At 39.8% G+C, this 19,101-nt stretch overlaps 1 protein-coding gene across 7 annotated transcripts in view; it reads right to left on the bottom strand.

Moving 5' to 3' along the window:
- NR1H4 (nuclear receptor subfamily 1 group H member 4) overlaps positions 1-18,178 on the bottom strand; it is an 84,940-nt gene extending 66,762 nt beyond the window's left edge. For all 7 annotated transcript variants that reach the window (XR_012420529.1, XR_012420532.1, XR_012420533.1 and 4 more), the window contains exon 1: positions 17,974-18,178. The gene's annotated coding sequence lies outside the window, so the exon portion shown is untranslated. The remainder of the gene's footprint in view (positions 1-17,973) is intronic.
- Between the last annotated feature and the right edge of the window lie 923 nt (positions 18,179-19,101).

Below are 19,101 nucleotides of genomic sequence, written 5' to 3'. Positions count from 1 at the left end.
GACACAAACTGTGTCCACTGTCAGGTCCAAGCATATCTGGGTCCCTCTGGTAAACCAGTGGTATAGCCTATCAAATTCCACCACGCCCTACTGCCAAACTCTACTATCCATTAATATAAGGGGCTTGGTGGGAGAAAATCCATTCTAAACTCATGGGGAGCTAAGGACCATGAACTTCACCCCAAAGGAAAGCCTTAGCCTTAGAGACATGTGTAATTTTCAGTGTAGCTGTGTTTGACCAACCCAAACTAGATTCAGGAGACCTTCCTACCACCCAGAGGTGAGAAGAAAAGGGTTGTAAATAAAAATGAAGTCTGGAAACATTGAGGTATAAGGCAGAGCCTTCCAATGCAACAAGCAGAAGAGAGAGAGCTCATTTCAACCTCACCCTCATCCTCAAACAACTCTGCCATATGTCACAGTGGAACTTTGAAGCCAAGAGGGCTGGGCAACAGAGGTGCCCAGCAGGGGAATCATGACTACTGGTTGGGCACTGCTCTGCCCCATGGACACAAAATGGAGTGGAAGGAACAGCCAGAGCACACCTAGTTATAAACATGAAGAGACCCCAAGGCACTCCTGAAATAACTGGGGAGTTGTCGGGGAAGGAGGCTCTGATAGGGAGCTGGAGGTCCTGAAGAGTAACTCAGTAAAAGTTGAGTTTCTGGCTAGGCACAGTGACTACTGCCTGTAATCCCATCACTTTGAAAGGCCAAGGCAGGAGAATCACTCAAGCCCAAGAGTTCGAGGCCAGCCTGAGCAACATGACAAAACCTCATCTCTACTAAAAATTTAAAAATTAGCTGGGCATGGTGATGCACACCTGTAGTCCCAGCTAGACTACTTGGGAGGCTGAAGCAGGAGGATCACTTGAGCCTAGGAGGTCGAGGCTGCAGTGAACTCTGATCATGCTACCGCATTCCAGCCTGGACGACAGAGCTAAAGTCTCAAAAAAAAAAAAAAAAAAGTTGAGTTGTTGTTATTAACAGAACCTCATTCATACTCACAAGCTAGTTGAGGACTAGGGAAATTCAAATTTCAGTATGTACATATCAATTGTATAAGGATATATATAATGTGTATATATAAATACATATTGAATCATGATACTACATGTATATACGTGCCTGTATATTGTATGATAACTGGACTTAAACACTCCCACTCTGCATCAAAATTTAGGCAATTATTGTTTTAGAGCTTCTCCTATTTTGGGAATAGGAAATTCCACCATTTCCCATAATAATATTTTCCAGGAACTCACAATGTGAACGGTCAGAAAGTTTTCCTAATATTCAACCCAAGCTTATACTCTGTAACTTAAAACCCATTTCCTCTGGTCTTTAAAAATAGAATATCACAGCTCTGTGACTCTGACTTTAGGTTTCCCTCTGTGCTCTCCTTGTCTCTGTCTTTTTTAACCTTGAGCCATGTTCAGCAAGCTCCCCCGTACTTCCACCACACATTACAGCTTTTTAATATTTTCCAGGCACACTCATCTTCATTTTGGATTCCTGTGATATATTTTCTTCAATACATTCATATATAAACTTGGCACCTTCAAATCAAGTGCCTGGCATACAGTCAGCCCTCAAGAAATGTTGGCTCTATTAAATTACCTGCATTTATTGTTTTTCTTGCTTAGTTCTGCCAAATTCTATGACATTTGACTTGCTCTTCCTGGAGAAATGGTATAAGCCCTATTGGCAAAAAAGCTTAGGACATAATTTATCACTTGCTCTCCAAATGAAAAGTCCAATTCCTCTAATTCTGCATCATTTAAGTTATTATCCCTGATTGGAGACCCACCATATGAATGCCCCTGATTAGCTAACAGCAGAACTCTCTAGAATCCAGATAGCAGGGTCCACTCAGGTCAGATTCATTGGGTTTACAATTCCTGAATGGGCTTTAAAAAAAAAACTCTAATTTTTGAAATGGTAACACAAGCCCATGGTAAACAATTCAAATAGTATACTGAAAAAAGTCTTCCCAGTTCAGACACCCATTTCCCTTACCCAAATACTGTTACAATGGCTAGTTCCTTGTGTATCCTTCCAGAATATTCTCACTCTTCAGTATAAAAGAGCCTTTAAATACTGTATTGAAAACCAGAGTTCGTAAACTATTGCCTGCAGGCTAAAGCCGGTTGGCTGCCTGTTTTTGTGTGGCCTGAGAGCTTAGAATGGTTTTACATTTTCAGATGGTTAAAAAAAACTGAAAGAAGAATATTTCGTGACACATGGAAATTATATGAAATTCGTATTCAGTGCCTATAAATAGTTTAATGGTACACAGCCACACTCACTTGTTTATGGAATATCTATGGCTCTTTTCTCCCTACAGTAGCAGAGTTGAGTACAGTAGTTGCAACATAAGACTGCACAGTTCAGAAACCCACAAATATTTACTATCTAGCCTTTTACAGAAAAAGTATGTTAATCCCTGTCTTAAACAAATAACAGAAGGGATTCAAACAATCAAAGTAGTATTAGAGGTAAACTATTAATAAATGTAAAGAGTACCTTGGGGATGTAAACCCACTTAATTAAATATATCTCATAATAGTCAGATTTTCTTTACCTCTTAACAGCTTCTTACTGAGATTAGCAGCTTTAGCCTATTTGCCAAGAGCTTCCATATACGTTATTTGTCTAATTACGGTTACTTCGGTGCCCTTCTTTCTCTAATACTCTTCACTTTCATGTCGGGGAAGGAACTGCAATAGAAGAACTCCCAGGAGACCCTTGACTTTAGCTTGAAGTCTTTCTTTTTTCCTTCAAATCCTCCCTTCCATAAAAGGAGTCATGTTACAGGTTGAGAATAAGCTCATTTAACCTTTAAAAGACCCTTGAAAAACAATATGCTCCTTCAACACACTTTTTGGGTTGACATCTAATGTCTTTCACTAAAAAATAAAATAGTTGCAAGAAATATAATTTCTGACATATTATAAAAATTGACATTTTTACATGTTGTTGCATTACTTTTAAATAATTCAATTAAATCTCAATATCACAGCAACTTTATACCCTCCCTTATCCTTTTAAGAAATAGATGAAGTTATTCTTTAACAGCTGGAAACTTTTTAATCATTTCTGTTCTTCCTCAAGTTTATATTTCATTCCATTCACTTCACGACAGAATTTTATCCTAAGGTAGCATACGTCTACAGTGAGAGTCTGTTATTGGACATTTTATCATATTTTCTGCCACTAAAATATGTATATAAACTTGAATTTTTTTCATTTCTAGTGACTTTAAGATTTTAAACATTTTTTAAGTTTTCAGGATTTACTTTATGACTAGCTATTATGAGTACCCATTTAATCAAAATTACGCCTTGTCCATTACACTGTCTCTACAAATGAGGCAGCTCATTCTCCAGGCCAAAAGGCACAAGTAGAGAAAGCAGTCTATTGCAGAGGAGAGAACACCAGATCAGAAAGGAAAACAACATTATGGCCGGGTGCAGTGGCTCACGCTTGCAATCCCAGCACTTTGGGAGGCTGAGGTGGGTGGATTACTTGAGGTTGGGAGTTCCAGACCAACCTGGCCAACATAAGAATAATAAAAATACAAAAATTAACCAGCCATGGTGGCGCAGGCCTGTAATCCCAGCTACTCAAGAGGCTGAGGCAGGAGAATCACTTGAACTTGGGAGGCAGAGGTTGCAGTGACCCGAGATTGCACTACTGCATTCCAACCTGGGCAACAGAGTGAGATTCTATCTCAAAAAGAAAAGAAAGAAAGGAAAACAACACTGTCAGGTGATAGCCATGGTCAACAGTTGGCAGAACACATGAAGTAGAGGAAGCAAATCTCCTTAGAAATGCAGCGAAAGACCAGACGTGGTGGTTCACACCTGTAATCCCAACACTTTGGGAGGCTGAGACAGATGGATCACTTGAGGTCAGGAGTTTGAGACCAGCCTGGTCAACATGGTGAAGCCCCGTCTTTTCTAAAAATACAAAAATTAGCTGGGTGTGGTGGCAGGTTGCTGTAATCCCAGCTACTCAGGAAGCTGAGGCAGGAGAATCACTTGAACCTGGGAGGCAGAGGTTGCAGTGACCCGAGATCACGCCATTGCACTCTAGCCTGGGCAATAGAGCAAGACTCTGTCTCAAAAAAAAAAAAAAAAAAAAATCAGCGGGTAAAGAAAAAGATTTGATTTGAACATGCTCACTTCCCTACCTTCCTCCTGACTCCCCCACTCCCCACCCCTGTCCTAGAAGAGGGATAGGGTGGATGCAGGATGGATTAGCCAGCTGCCCCTTCTATTAGCTTAATCAGTCTCAATTAATAGTTTGTTAATAAAACCCCAACTTTAAGAATTCCTTCATGCACTGCTTTCCTGAAAAGTTATTAAAATTTATTTTTTAAGCTAAAGTATTTTTAAAATAAAAGGGTCATTGCAGAAAATTGAGGCAATACAGCAAAGCATAAAAAATGTCAAGTTGTATTCTATCATTTTTTTTCCATTTACACTCCCACCAGCAGTAAATAAGAGTGCCTTTCTCGTCATACCTTTATGAGCATCACCCACTCTCACTTTGAACAATTTTTTCTAATTTATTAGGTGACAAATTCTATCTTGTTGCATTAAATTACATTTCTCTGATTAGCAGTAAGTTTGAAAAACATGTCTTTACATCTATATTGGCTATCTGTGACAGTTTCCATTTTGAGTTTACTTCCTTTGCCATTTTTCTATTGAAGTGTTCTTTTTTTTATTGACTTGGCAGAGTTCTTTGTATGTTGAGTGTATTAGCATTCTATTATATTTACTACATGCCTTTAAATTACCTTTATCTAAAAAGTTTTGCATTGTATGTAGTTAAATATATCAGATTTTTTAAAGGTTACTTTTATTGCTGCTTATTTTTAGTTTATGGTACAAGGTGGAATTTTTTTTTCAGAATTGCTTCTTGAGTACATTTTCCCTTACCCATTGGTTTATAATGCTCCTTTGATTAAGACTTTAGTTTTCCATTGATCGTGCAGTTACTTCTTGTATCAATATCATCCCTTCCTATTATTGATCATTCTCTTTCAACATTTCCTGAGATACTCCCGCTTGTTTTCTATGATAAAATTATCACATCTTGTATCACACTCTTAAAAAGGAAAGTTTCTTTGGGAGTTTGAGATGGTGCCAAATGTAGATATTTAGGGAGAAAATCTGCTCATTTCTGATATTTAATTTTGCCTTTCAAGGGCACAGCATGTCTCCATTTGCTCAAATGTGCTCTTATACCTCTCAGTCTTATCAGTTTTTCCCCTGTATGTCCCAGTTTGTTGATGGATACTTCCTTGTCGTTTTTCTCTCCCTCCTCCTCGTACAGTAATTAATGCTTTGACTTCATCTCTTTTGTCTTTACTATATCACCAGATTGTAAACTTCTAGAAGAGAGGAAGCATTGCTTATATTTATTTTGTATTCTCTTTGCATGGCTAGCCATGTTTTACGTATGCAGAAATAATAGCTTTGGTCTAGTATAAATATCACTGGGGATGAGACATGAGAAGATTAAGGGTGGAGTGCCAGTTCTGACCTTCCATAGCTTCACACGTGACCTGGAACTGCTCACTCAGCACCTCCTCCCGACACTACCACCGAGAGGCTCCCCTGATTGGGGGGTTAAATTGAAATAATAGGGTTGCTGTAAAGATTAAAAAGTGAACCTTTCATAGGTTTTCAAATATATGTATACAGTGACATGCATAAAAAAGTTCACCACATTGTTTCCAATGGTAAGAAATTGGAAACAGCATAATGTCCATCAAAAAGAGAATGGATACAATAAATAAATTACACATTCACAGTTGAATACTAGACAGCAATTAAAATAATTATAATCTGAACTAAAATAAATGACTATAAAATTAACTAGCAGCTGGGCATAGTGGCTCACGCCTGTAATCCCAACACTTTGGGAGGTCGAGGTGGGTGGATCACCTGAGGTCAGGAGTTTTGAGATCAGCCTGGTCAACATGCTGAAATCCCATCTCTACTACAAATACAAAATATTAGCCGGGGGTGGTGACACATGCCTGTAATCCCAGCTACTTGGGAGGCTGAGGCAGGTGAATCGCTTGAACCCAGGAAGCGGAGATTTCAGTGAGCCAAGATCGCGCCACTGCACTCCAGCCTGGGCAACAGAGCAAAACTCCATCTCAAAAACATTAAAAACTAAACTAAAATAAAATGAACTAGAACTAGATGTATTCATATGAATAAATGGGAAAGCATCATATTGAGCAAAAGAATCAGGTTGCAGAATAATACATACAGTTTGATGTAAAGATATGCAAAACACTGCTACATATTACTACTGTTACTCTACTGCAGGGGTCAGCAAACTATGACTCTCAGACCCAACCCAGCCTGCCAAAGACCAGATTTGCCCTTTTGTTTACTTGTTGTCTATGGCTCCTTTCTAAGCTACAGTGACAGAGTTAACTACTGTGATTACAATACAGTCCATATGGTCTGCAAAGTCTAAGATATTCAGTCTATCCTTTGTAGAAAACGCTTGTGATCCTTGCCTTAACTGTAAAGACGTGAATGAAAGTAATGAGCCTCATATTTGGAATGGAACTGCAGAATGTGAGTGGGCAGGTACATGGGGAGTATCTATAATATCTGTAATACTCTGCTTCTAAGTTGAGCAGTAAATACAAGGAATTTGATTATATTACTCTATTTTGTTGCATGTTGAAAATATTTCACAATGAAAAGATCGAATGAAATTATATATGGAAAGCTTCCTATGTAAAAATACATAAGTTCATACGGGGCTTCTCTCTTTCTCACACATTCTTGCCCTTGCTACACACCATTCTTAAAGCTTCGAGGAAAAAGTAATTCCTTCCCATAAAATGCTTGGGGAGCCTAACTGTGGTCAGTGGGGAGCTACTGGAAATTTTGAGTGGCACAATGAAATCAGTAGTTACGATTACTCTAGTGAGAAGGTGGGCTGGGGAGGGGAAGCAGTAAAAGAAGGAGAAACATTCAATAAGTTGTTGTGTTATGACCAGAGGGCACAGCAGCGTGGCGTCAGTAGAGGTGGGAAGGAAGGAACTTGTGTGGCCTCAGTAGAGGTGGGAAGGAAGGAACCTGTGTGGCGTCAGTAGAGGTGGGAAGGAAGGAACCTGTGTGGTGTCAGTACAGGTGGGAAGGAAGGAACTTGTGTGGTGTCAGTACAGGTGGGAAGGAAGGAACTTGTGTACGCCATACAAAAAGGAGGAGGAAGGAGAAGCAGCAGCCCGATGATGCAAAGTTTAAGCCTTGGGTATTGGTGAAAGCAGGGACAAAATGTTTATTTCTAAAATGCTGTAACCTAAGTCATCCTTTAAGGACTCAGGAATTATTTTAGAAATGGTATGCACTGTTTGTTTTTATTGTGATAAGACACATAGTTACTGGTAGCTTGGACTCCCACTTTCTGGTTATCAATATTTACTTATTTAGATACTGTGTGTCACGGGAAGTTCATGGTGTATGGAGCTCCTCTGATTTAGCATAAACCACTTGCAATCGGAGACCTTGGAAAGACACTGCTGCAATTAAATAACTTTGACTCTGACGATAGAGGAATCTTAGTTTTTGGAGGATGAAGATAAAAACCGATTACATGCATTAGTTCACTATGAACTCTACACATCAAGCCATCATTCATGGTGACATTGTCTCAGATGAACTCAGTTGTTGATAGCAAAGTGTACACTTTGTTGGATATCTATGTAATCCATTTTTAAAGGGTAGGAAAAAACATGAAGGTTTTCTAACCATCATCTTTTTATGCTCAGAGGAAGTCTTAGATTCTGCCCAAAGGGTGGAAATACTTTTTTTTTTTTGAGACAGAGTCTTGCTCTGTCACCCAGGCTGGAGTGCAGTGATGCAACTTCAGCTCACTGCAGTCTTCATCTCCTGGGTTCAATCGATTCTCCTGCCTCAGCCTCCCAAGTAGCTGGTATTACAGGCATGCGCTACCACATCCAGCTAATTTTTGTATTTTTAGTAGAGACAGGGTTTCACCATGTTGGCCAGACTGGTCTTGAACTCCTGACCTCGAGTGATCTGTCCTCCTTGACCTCTCGAAGTGCTGGGATTACAGGCATAAGCCACCACACCTGGCCTGGAAATATGTTCTTAAGGAAAAAGAGAAAAGAGCTCTAGGAAAAGAAAAAATATTTTATTTTTCCAAGCATTTGGTCTTCAAGCAGCACTCAAACTGAAGTTCTTTTCAGGACAGAAATACAGATTTACATTAAATAGATACTTCCAAAAATCCAGAGACACGTCAAGCGCAATGTATGGCCAACAAGGATGGCTGTGAGCCAATACGGCCATTGGACCACATCATTCTGAAAACAGTGTTCTATAAGGACCAAACAATTTTTATTACTATCTTAGTAACCACTACATAGATTTTTTGGTGATAGATTAAAATAACATTTAATATTTAAATTAACATTTTGATTAAATTTTTAAAATTAAACTTAAAATAACTTTAATGAGTAAGCAGGTTCCATGTGATGTTATCTGATTTAATCCATCATAAGCTAAGCAAGGGCTAATATAAACACTTTACAGATGAGAAAACTGAGGTTCAGAGAGACTAAGCAATCTTTCCCAGGTCATGTAACTAGTAAGAAGCAGAGTGGGGATGTAACCTGTGTCTAACTCTCAATCCATGCTGTCATGCAGCTCTCCCACCGAGACTACCACCAGCCACCCGCAATCCTTAGTGAAGGTCACTGGGCAGTTCTGTAAAGTCACTTCTGCTAAGGCACTCAGCATTAGCTGTTCACATGCACAAATCAATCAGGTAAGTTGGAACAGGGTTTAACCACAGTATTATTTTGTTTCTTCTCAAACTTCTTTTGCTGTTTCTAAAACCTCCATTGAAAGGCATACTTCCTTCAGGTCTATACATCAAAAATACCTGCATCTACCGGGCGCGGTGGCTCATGCCTGTAATCCCAGCACTTTGGGAGGTCCAGGCAGGCAGATCACGAGGTCAAGAGATCAAGACCATTGTGGCCAACATGGTGAAACCCCATCTCTACTAAAAATACAAAAATTAGCCGGGCATGGTGGCACACGCCTGTAGTCCCATCTACTTGGGAGGCTGAGGCAGGAGAATCGCTTGAACCCGGGAGGCGGAGGTTGCAGTGGGCCAAGATTGTGCCACTGCACTCCAGCCTGGTGACAGAGTGAGACTATGTCACAAACAAACAAACAAATAAATAAATAAATAAAAGTACCTGCATCAACCAGATATCCACAGCTTTCGAAGCTTCTCTGCTCTCTGGAGCTTACACAATGGTGCCTAAACAACAGCTGACCTTTATTTCCAACTAGATGTAGAAGAAGCACCTGGAGTTGAGGCCTCTAGGACCAGGAAACCAGAAGTGAATGTCTTCTTAAATTTTGCACCCTCAGTGCCTCACTTGCCTAGCTCTAGGTCTAGCCCTGCTTCTCAACTCCTTGACTAGCACAAACTCCAGGAGACTTTCATAACCCTGGGTACTTCTTCTTTGTAGTGGTGTCACGACGGTAATTCAACCTTTGTTTTTGTGGATTTGGTTTTCTGTTTCTCCCATTAAACCAGCAGCTCTGGGAGAGATTACATTGGATCTCCAATGCCTAGCACAATGCCAACCAGGTACATCTTAGATGCACAATAAATTCTTGTTAATTGAGTAAACGAACAAATGGTTGCATGAATAAATAAAGTAACTAATACATAAATAAGTGAATGAATAATATACCCTACTAGATAACCACCTTTAGAATCAGTCTTGTTTGGGCCGTAGGACAGAAATTAGTGAATAGAGGCATACAACACAACACACACAAGAGCCGAAGAAGGATTTTTTTTTTTTTTGTCACATAAAAAAACCTAACAACTAAGTCTGCTTCTCCACAATGTAGACTAATTAGTGAACGGTAACCATTTTTACTGGAAATCTCTTAGGCAATAGGCTTTTCAGTCTCCCCATGGGAACTATTTTATACATGAGTCGACCACCCCAGGAACTGTTTTGTTTTGTTTCAGGGTTTTTGTTGTTTTTTCTTTGTTTGTTTGTTTTGAGACAGGGTCTCTCTCTTTCACCTGGGCTGGAGTGCAGTGGTGCCATCTTGGCTCACTGCAGCCTCGACCTCCCGAGTAGCTGGGACTACAGGCATGCACCACCGGCCCAACTAATTTTTTTTTTTTTTTTTTGTTCCCTGAGACGGAGTCTCACTCTGTCGCCCAGGCTGGAGTGCAGTGGCGTGATCTCGGCTCACTGCAACCCGGGTTCCGTCTCCGGGTTCACACCATTCTCCTGCCTCAGCCTCCCGAGTAGCTGGGACTACAGGTGCCCTCAACCATGCCCAGCTAATTTTTTTGTATTTTTAGTGGAGACGGGTGCTGGGATTATAGGCGTGAGCCACCGTGCCTGGCCTCAGCTAATTTTTTTTATTTTTTGTAGAGACAGGATTTCACCATGTTGCCCAGGCTGGTCTAGAACTCCTGAGCTCAAGCAATCTGCCCACCTCAGCCTCCCAAAAGTGCTGGGATTACAGGAGTGAGCCACCATGCTGGGCCGGAATAGTTTTAATTAATCTCCCAAATTTCCCGTTGTTAATTTCTCTTCCATTAGAACTACCAGGAATAGTTTTGTTGTGGTGGTTGTCTTCTAAATGTTGGCTCTTCATAATCAGGAAAGTTTGTTTTTTCTTTTTTCATGTATGTACATTAGTCAAAATGGTCAAGAAGCTATTTGTTTAATGCTTTCTCCGTGACTAACTTGTCATCTTTTTCAAATACTTCATTGGATCTTCTGAAACATTGTGCCTCTTACTCATGTAAATTGTTTGCAAAGATGGCCACCACAACTGCTTCCTTTCCACACACTCTTACAATGTGAGTTTGCCACTCTTCTCATCAATGCACGAAGTCTGTTTCCCTAGTCCTTGGACCTGAACTGGTCTAATAACTTCCTTGACCAACAGAATGTGGTAGAAGTGAGGTTGTGGGACTTCCAAGCCAGGCCTTAAGAAACCTTGCAGCTTCTGTTTTTCACATCTAAGAATGCTGCTCTGAGATTGCCATACTGTTTGCAGATATCCCAGATTTAAAAATCTCATGGAGAAAGAAGTTCAGCTCTTCCAACTGTCGCAGCTGACAGCCACATCAAGACCCCAGACATGAGTGAGGCCATCTCGGTTCTTTCATTCCAGTTGATCTCACATCTGAACGAGCAACATGAGTGAACCCAGGTATAACCAGCAGAGAAGCTGCTCAGCTGCCCCACAGAACTATGAGAATTAATGGATCATTCCTGTTTTATGCCACTAAGCTTTGGGATGGTTGTTACAAAGAAATAAATAACTGGTAGAGAAATCAGTACCTAGAAGTGAGATGCTGTCTAAGAAAACCCCTAACATATATAGCCTGGGCTTTGGGATTGGGGGATGATCTGAGGCTAGAAGGGCAGCGAGGAGACGCATTAGTGGAAACTGGAAGAGCAGTAAGAAAATTCCCATAGGAGGTGGGAAGGTGGCGGTCCTTTTATAATCATGAAACCATCAGTAAAACTGTCTCCTGTGGTAACTTGGAAGATAGAAGTGTTTCTAATAAACTCATAGATCTAAGATTTCCCACTAGTATGGTGGATGTGCCTGTTGGTCTCTTTAGCTATGTGTGGTAAGGTACTTACTCTTTAAAAATGGCATTTCAACATCAATTTCCCATTCATTCACTCATTTATTTAGTCAGTGTCCATTTATTGACAGGCACTGGACATAGTAAAAAATAATGACTTTTCAGAAAGCTTAGTAGAAAAGTCAGGCAAGAAAAACCCAATTATAGTAGTGTGAGGATTGCTACAACAGAGCTAACCACAGGTGCCATCAGGAGCCCAAGCAGGGACATTCATTCATCCAATATTCATTAATTCTCTACAGTATACCAAGTTTCAGTCTAGGTTTTAGAAATACAGTGGTAGGTAAGACAGAGGGCTTACATTCTAGAGGGATAAGTGAATAATACACAAGTCAACAAATAATAGGATTTCTAATGAGGATAATAAGGAAGTAAAAGAGAAGGATACAGTGTTGTAGTCGAACACTATTTTGGAGAGGGGAGTCAGAGAAGAGCTCTCTGAAAAGTGGACATTCGAACTGAGATGTGAAGGACAAGAATGAGTAAGTCACGCAAAGGGAAAATAAGTTCAGGCAGAGTGATCAGCAAAAGCTAAGGGCCTGGGCTTGGAGTGTTGGAAGAACAACACCAGCCCAGCGAGGCTGGAAATGAGTGAGCCAAGGAGGGGCTATAGGAGATGAGGTCTGAGAGTAGGCAGCTCTTGTATGGCCTGTGGGCTATGGTAAGAAGTTTGGATGTTCTTCTAAATGGAAGTAATTGATGAGTTTTAAACAAGGGTATAGCGAGGAGAATGAAGGAAATATTTCTGAGCGTGGAGGGTTGATTCCTGAACTTAATCTTGAAGGAACAGGCATTAGGCTAGGAAAACGGCACACGACAGGGATGGCTATAGGAAGGGAAAATAGCATGCTGTGTTCTGAGCAACCCTAAAATGTTGTCTATGCTGTAGCTAGTGGACTCAGCTCAAATCAGTGGAAGATGGATGACCTATTCAAGAAATCGTGGCAAGAAAATTGCCTATGCTTTGAGGGTAAAAATAAAGATATCCTTATGCATCATTCTTGGAAAAATACATCTCAGATGGATTAAAGACTTTGAAAATTATAAAATTATTGGGAGAAAATATATTTATGATCTTTATGGATTTGGGGATTGAGGACTTTATTAAATAAGAAGTAAATAGGAAAAGAATACATTTGAGAACATTGAAGTGTAAGACAGAGATTAAGGCATTATAAACAAAGCTAAATATATGAAAATGGATGAAAATATTTACAACATAAATAACACCAAAAATATTAGTACAAACAATATATAAATGATTCCTGTAAATAAAAACAGAAAGGATAAACAATCCAAGAGAGAAACTGGCAAAGGATACGAAAAGGAAGTTCACCAAAGTGGAAACACAAGTGGCCAGTGAACACAGAAAATATCTGAAACTAATAATAATTAGAAAAATGGAAATTACTCTAACTAAATACCATTCTCACCTATCAGATTATCAAAAATTTTTAACTTTGATAATATTCGAAGTGTATGAAAATATGTATTCTCACATATTGCTAGTGGGGGCATAGATTTTAGTCTTTTTGGAGGGCTCTTTAGCAGTGTATGTTAAAATAAAGTGCAATTTTAATTCCTAGCTATCTTTCCTAGAGAAATATTTGCCAGTGTGCACCAGGATGTTCATTGTAACATTGTCTCTAATGCAGAAAGGGAACCAGCCACCTAAAAAACCATCAACAGTCGAATGACTAAATGAACTGTGCTCTATAGTATCAAATATTAGGAAGTGGTTAAACAAGATTAAAGTGTTTTGATTTGTATTAGCATTGAAACAGTGAAGTAGAGGAGAATGGGGCTAGGGGAAGGTCAAAAAATATTTTAGACTTAGTTATAATGTTGTAACTTTTAACACAGTGACTACATTAAGATATGTCAGTCTCCTAGGGCATCATTTCCTGTCCTGAATTTTGCCAATTATATAATCAGGTGCTATAAGCAGATATATTTAGATTCTCTAGAAGAGAAGGGTTTGCTTCATTTTCTTAAAACAATTTTAGGACTGTACAGCATTTTTGAGCTTCAGTGAAAATTATAAACCTCTCTCTAGGAAAGACATATACAAACTACAGAGATTTTTCTAAATTAATACATGTTTAAGAGAAGTTTTATGTTCACTATAAAATTGAACAAAATGTACGGACAGCCTCCATATACCTCTTCCCCCCAACCCCCCACACATGCGCAGCCTCCTCTACTTTCAACAACTAGCACCAGAGTGGCACTTTTTTTTTTTTTTTTTTTTACAAGCGATGAACCTACACTGACACATCTTTATCAGCGAAAGACTATAGTTTACATTAGGGCTCAGTCTTGGTGTTGTGTATTCTATGGGTTTTGACAAGTGTATAATAACATGTGCCCACCATTGGTAATATCATATAGAATGATTTCACTGCCCTGAAAATTCTCTGTAAAATGCATAGATTTTTAAATGTAGTCTCAAGTGACCCTGGCCCCCCTGAAGCCCAATTATAGCCTCACATTCAGTCGGGACTCCAGGAGAACAAGAATCTTTTACATGACCACTTTGGAATGACATTTTTTTGTCCCGTCTCTGCCCTGCAAATTCTGGATGGCAACCAGCTTTTGCTCCTTAAGCCCCAGGCTGGTATCAACTCGTCATCTACACTGGCAGCTTCCATAGCTCTTGAGGACATGGCAGCAAATAGCTCTCTGCTTAGGAACAGTCTCAGCCCAGAGCAGTGTTCTTATTTTCTGTAATCAGCAACATCCCACAGCAGGACTGTCTTCTCCATGCACAGCTATATTATTTACCATGTTTTCCAGATAACTGTGTTAAATATATCTACAGGACTTTGAAAATGCAAAGCCATACCATTTCTCCTTTTCTTTACATTCATAACATTAATTAAAGTGTAAGAGACCCAGATTATCTCAGGTTCATTGAGACCTGGAAAAGGCCATCTAAATCTCTTTAAAATGGGAAGCAAAATCTCAAAGTTTTGTTAGGATTTTATCTTAAAAAAATGAAAATTAATAAAAATTTATTTTATATTTATACATATTTATTTTAATCACCACAACCCTGTTATATTTCTTAATCCTAACAAATAACCAATCTTATTTTTTTCCTGTGCAATATTTGCAATTTTACTTTGCAATCAAGTTGCATTATATTAGTGTCATTTTATCACAAATTTACAAAGCAGATAGAGTAGGAATAGTAGATGTTCCTTTATGGCCAAAATTGGAAATGGGCAAACTGAGGGAGAAAATAATTCACTGTGAAGAGCAAAGGGGTTAGGGGATTCCAGAGCAGGGTGAGAGAAGGGAGAGAAAAGAGAAAAGGATGGATATTTGTAAGTAATAATGATTTTTGCCTCCTTATACAGCTTGGTGACTAAGGACACTCGTATAGTGATGCCTGTTAGCTACATCGTCACTGGTAGGAACGACTGTGACAATAAAAAATACATGGGAGGAAAAGTTTTCCTACTTCTTATTTTAAAAAAAATTTGAGGTGATGTCTCACTATGTTACCCAGGCTAGAGTACAGTGGCATGATCATAGCTCACTGCAGCCTTGAACTCCTGAGCTCAAGCAATCCTTCCACCTCAGCCACCCGAGCTGCTGGGATCGCAGGCACTCATCACTGTGTCTGGCTTGTTCCTATATTTTTAAATTTCCCTTTATAATCTATGTTGCTACAGATTAAGATAAAAATGAGACTGAGAGCAAAGAGAAGGGAAATCTCTTTCTATGAAGAAAAGAACCTTTTCTGTCCTTTATGCACCCACCTAATGACAATGTGAAAATCTGTCACATCATCATATGCATTCTCATGGCACTCATAATCCAGAGACTGTGAGCCACAGCAGTTCTGAGCTCCTCTAAGATGTCCCTAATCACAGCAGCATGGAGAGTTCATTGTGGTCTTTAATTAAAATGCTGATAAATGAAATGTCCAACAAGCTATCCTAGACTGGTCTCTGGGTGAAAACAAATAGTGTTCGAAACTTTTCAGTTTCCCTACTGATGGTGCAATCACTCAAAAACGCCCTATGCAGGAGGTTTCAGGAAACGTCAAACTTGTTCCTGGGTTTAACAAATCACCCCTGTCAGGCTGGAATGCTTAATGGCTAGGATCCCCCCGCTCCCCCATCATTCCCCATTTCAAGTTTTCCCAGCCTCCACCAATATCGGAGTAGCCAGGAAGAGGCTTTGGAGTCACAAAGACTCACCCTCAAATTTAGGTCCTGCGACTTCCTAACCATCTGCCTGTGCAATGGTTACTTGTCCTTTTTGAGTCTGTTTTCTCATCTGTAAAATGAGTATAAGAAAAATTCCTGGCTGGGTGCAGTGGCTCAAGCCTGTAATCCTAGCACTCTGGGAAGCCGAGGCGGGCGGATCACCTGAGGTCAGGAGTCCGAGAGCAACCCGGCTAACATAGTGAAACCCCGTCTCTACTAAAAATACAAAAATTAGCAGCATGGAGGCGCGCACCTGTAGTGCCAGCTACTCAGGAGGCTGAGGCAGGAGAATCGCTTGAACCCAAGAGGCAGAGGTTGCAGTGAGCCGAAATCACACCACTGCACTCCAGCCTGGGAGACAGAGCGAGACTTTGTCTCAAAAAATAAATAAATTAAAAAAATAAATAAAGAAAGAAAAACTCCCATACAGAGTTGTTGTAAGAAGGAAACAGGCAGGTGAAGTAAAGGCTAGGACATGTTAGTAGGCACTGAAGAAAAGTTAGCTCCATCACACACTCATGCATACACACATTTCTTTTCTTTTCCTTACAGAGTACAAGGGCCTCACAACCATTGGATATTCCATTGCAACTGGCCGAATCTTGGAGAGGTGGAAACGAGAGGAAGGACAAGGATTCCATGGCTTTGCCTCTCCAGCTGCGGGGAGAGGGCAGAGGTACATGGTGGGAAATTGCTGCAAATCTTGAGGAAGGGTCAAGACAGCTTTGTCCCTGGCCAGTACTTCATCAGTTAACCAGGAATTGCATCAGTGTTTGTTGCAACATCCTCAGAAAACAGAAAAGTCCATGGTACAAATGGCACAGATCCATAATTTGGAGGACTGGGGGTAGGAAGGTAACACAAAGATAAAAGCATCTATCATTTTATAAAATCACAACTAGAAACAAAATGGTAGCTCCATGTACATCTTTCCCTCCCTTCTCCCTTCCTTTTTTTAGGAACAGAAAAAAAAATTATATACATATAAACCACTTTATTGAGGTGTGACTGACATATAAAAGCTTTACATATTCCATGTATACACTTTGATGAGTCTGGGGATAGGTATACACTCATTAAATCATCATCACAATCTATACCATAAACCTATCCATCACCTCCAAAAGTTTCTTCCTGCCTTCTTATTTATCACTAATATTATTTTAAGGGTCCCTACCCCTCTTGTCAATACTCCTGAAGTGGTTCTAAAACAGCACTAGAAACAGCATCAGATTTCTTTAAAGCTCAAAGCTCAGGTGTTTCTTAGAGGAAGAATTCAAGGTGAGTCACTTGTCATTCCCTCCTGCCCCTCCCTTCTAAATAAAAACCCAATTAAAAGAAGTAAGTGAGGCTCCACAGTTGCCCCATTCACTTTTTCAGTAAGGAGACAACGAGATATCTTATCTATAGATTTAGTCCTTGGACAATTTCATCACTAAAGTTCTTCCTTATACTCACATTTCTGTCTTTTAAAAATATTTCCATTTGATATTAATATTTGAAGTGCAAAGCAATAGAAGAATTTGCAACTGAAGTCAAGAAAGAAGAATTTTTCCACCTACTCTTCTTTTAGGGAAAAATTTCATTTCAATTAAGCATAGGTTAAATGTCCTATTCCTAGTTCCCAAGTCATCTGACATTAGCAATATTCCCAAACTCACTTCAAGATTTGATAAATCACCAAAATATAGCACGCTATACAGGTCAAATTGTTTATGGAATCAGAACAGAAACATTTCTGAAATTTACTGTCTCCAGTGATTTACTCAGGTGACCACAATGTTAAAAGAATATTTCTAAATAAGTTTTCAATAGGTAAGCAACTGCTAAGACTCATTAACTTCTACTTCTGTTTCTTTTGATTTTTGAGTTTCTTTCTTTTTTTAATTTTCAGGACTTTATATCAAACTCTACTAACTTAGAATTCATTTATTGACATAAATTACTGATGTCAAAGAGAAACTTTTAAGTGACTATTTTTTCTCTGTTGCCATGAGATAGACACCCCACTCCCAAAGGAATTAGGTACTTACTTGGATTGTTTTGGGTCAGAGATGGACTTTCAAGGCCCTGGGAGGATTCTGAATCGAGTCTTCCTCTCCAGATTCCAGCAATTTTGCTACAAATGCTCAGAATCCAATTTCGCATTAGGATAAGTCAGGGAGACAATGAGGTGAAGAGGAGGAGAGAGTTCTAGTGTGCTGTGCATGATCACAGGCGGCCTTCCGGGCTAGCAGCAGCATCTCTTCCTTGGCTCTGTGCCTCATGGACACAGATTAGTCATTAACAATCCTTCCCTGCTAAATGATGTAAACATAGAAAGGAACCTTGGGAGAGCCTCGAGATTCCCAAGACAAACCCGCAGAGTCCCAGAATGAGGAATGTGACCAAACCAAGGAGCCCTGCAGCTTGCCTTTGAAAGCACTTCTCCTCTGGCCATTTTGGGGGCTCCTGGGCACACATATTTCTGTGCACATTAACTAAAACCAAACTGTCATCTTCCCTCTCTCTCACTCCAACTTCTTTGAATAGCTCTATCGCTTCCCAGGGACTGAAAGCTGGGAGGTTTTTTGACCCTTCGCTCTGCCCAGGCACTCATATCAAACAATAATAGATTTGGGTTGATTGTGTCTTTGGAATGTCTCTTGTTTCCAACCCACGTTGTTCTTCTCCTAATTTGGGCCTATCATAGCTTCCTTTCTGGATGACATTGGTCCCATAACCCCTTTTTCTTCTCTACCCTTCTTCTTCTTTCCAAATTGCACAGCAGTGTGGAAGCATGGACTCTGGTTAGATGCCAACTCTTTAGTCACAGCCTTGAGCAAGACCCTTAGCCTCTCTGAGTCTCAGTTTCCTCATCTGTAGAATGGATATGGAGAAACCATCTCATGGGCTATGATGAGAATTACATGAGCAGTTAAAATGTTTATAAAAAAGTGTGGCAGATAGCAATCACCCAACAATTTGTGGCCATTATTATTTCTTTCCTTCATTAGTTGAACCATCATTGATTGATTGTCAGCCTACTATGTACCCAGCAACTTGCTAGGCGTTCCCCTCATCAAAAATCCCCAATGCACTCTCTATGCCTAAAAAACAAACACAAAAATGTGTGACATTTAGAACCCCTTCCACCCCTGAAGATCTAGCCCTAATGTCTC

This window comes from Macaca fascicularis, chromosome 11, assembly GCF_037993035.2.
Source record: "Macaca fascicularis isolate 582-1 chromosome 11, T2T-MFA8v1.1".
NCBI lineage: Eukaryota > Metazoa > Chordata > Mammalia > Primates > Cercopithecidae > Macaca > Macaca fascicularis.
This window is presented reverse-complemented; position numbering and strand designations above follow the sequence as displayed.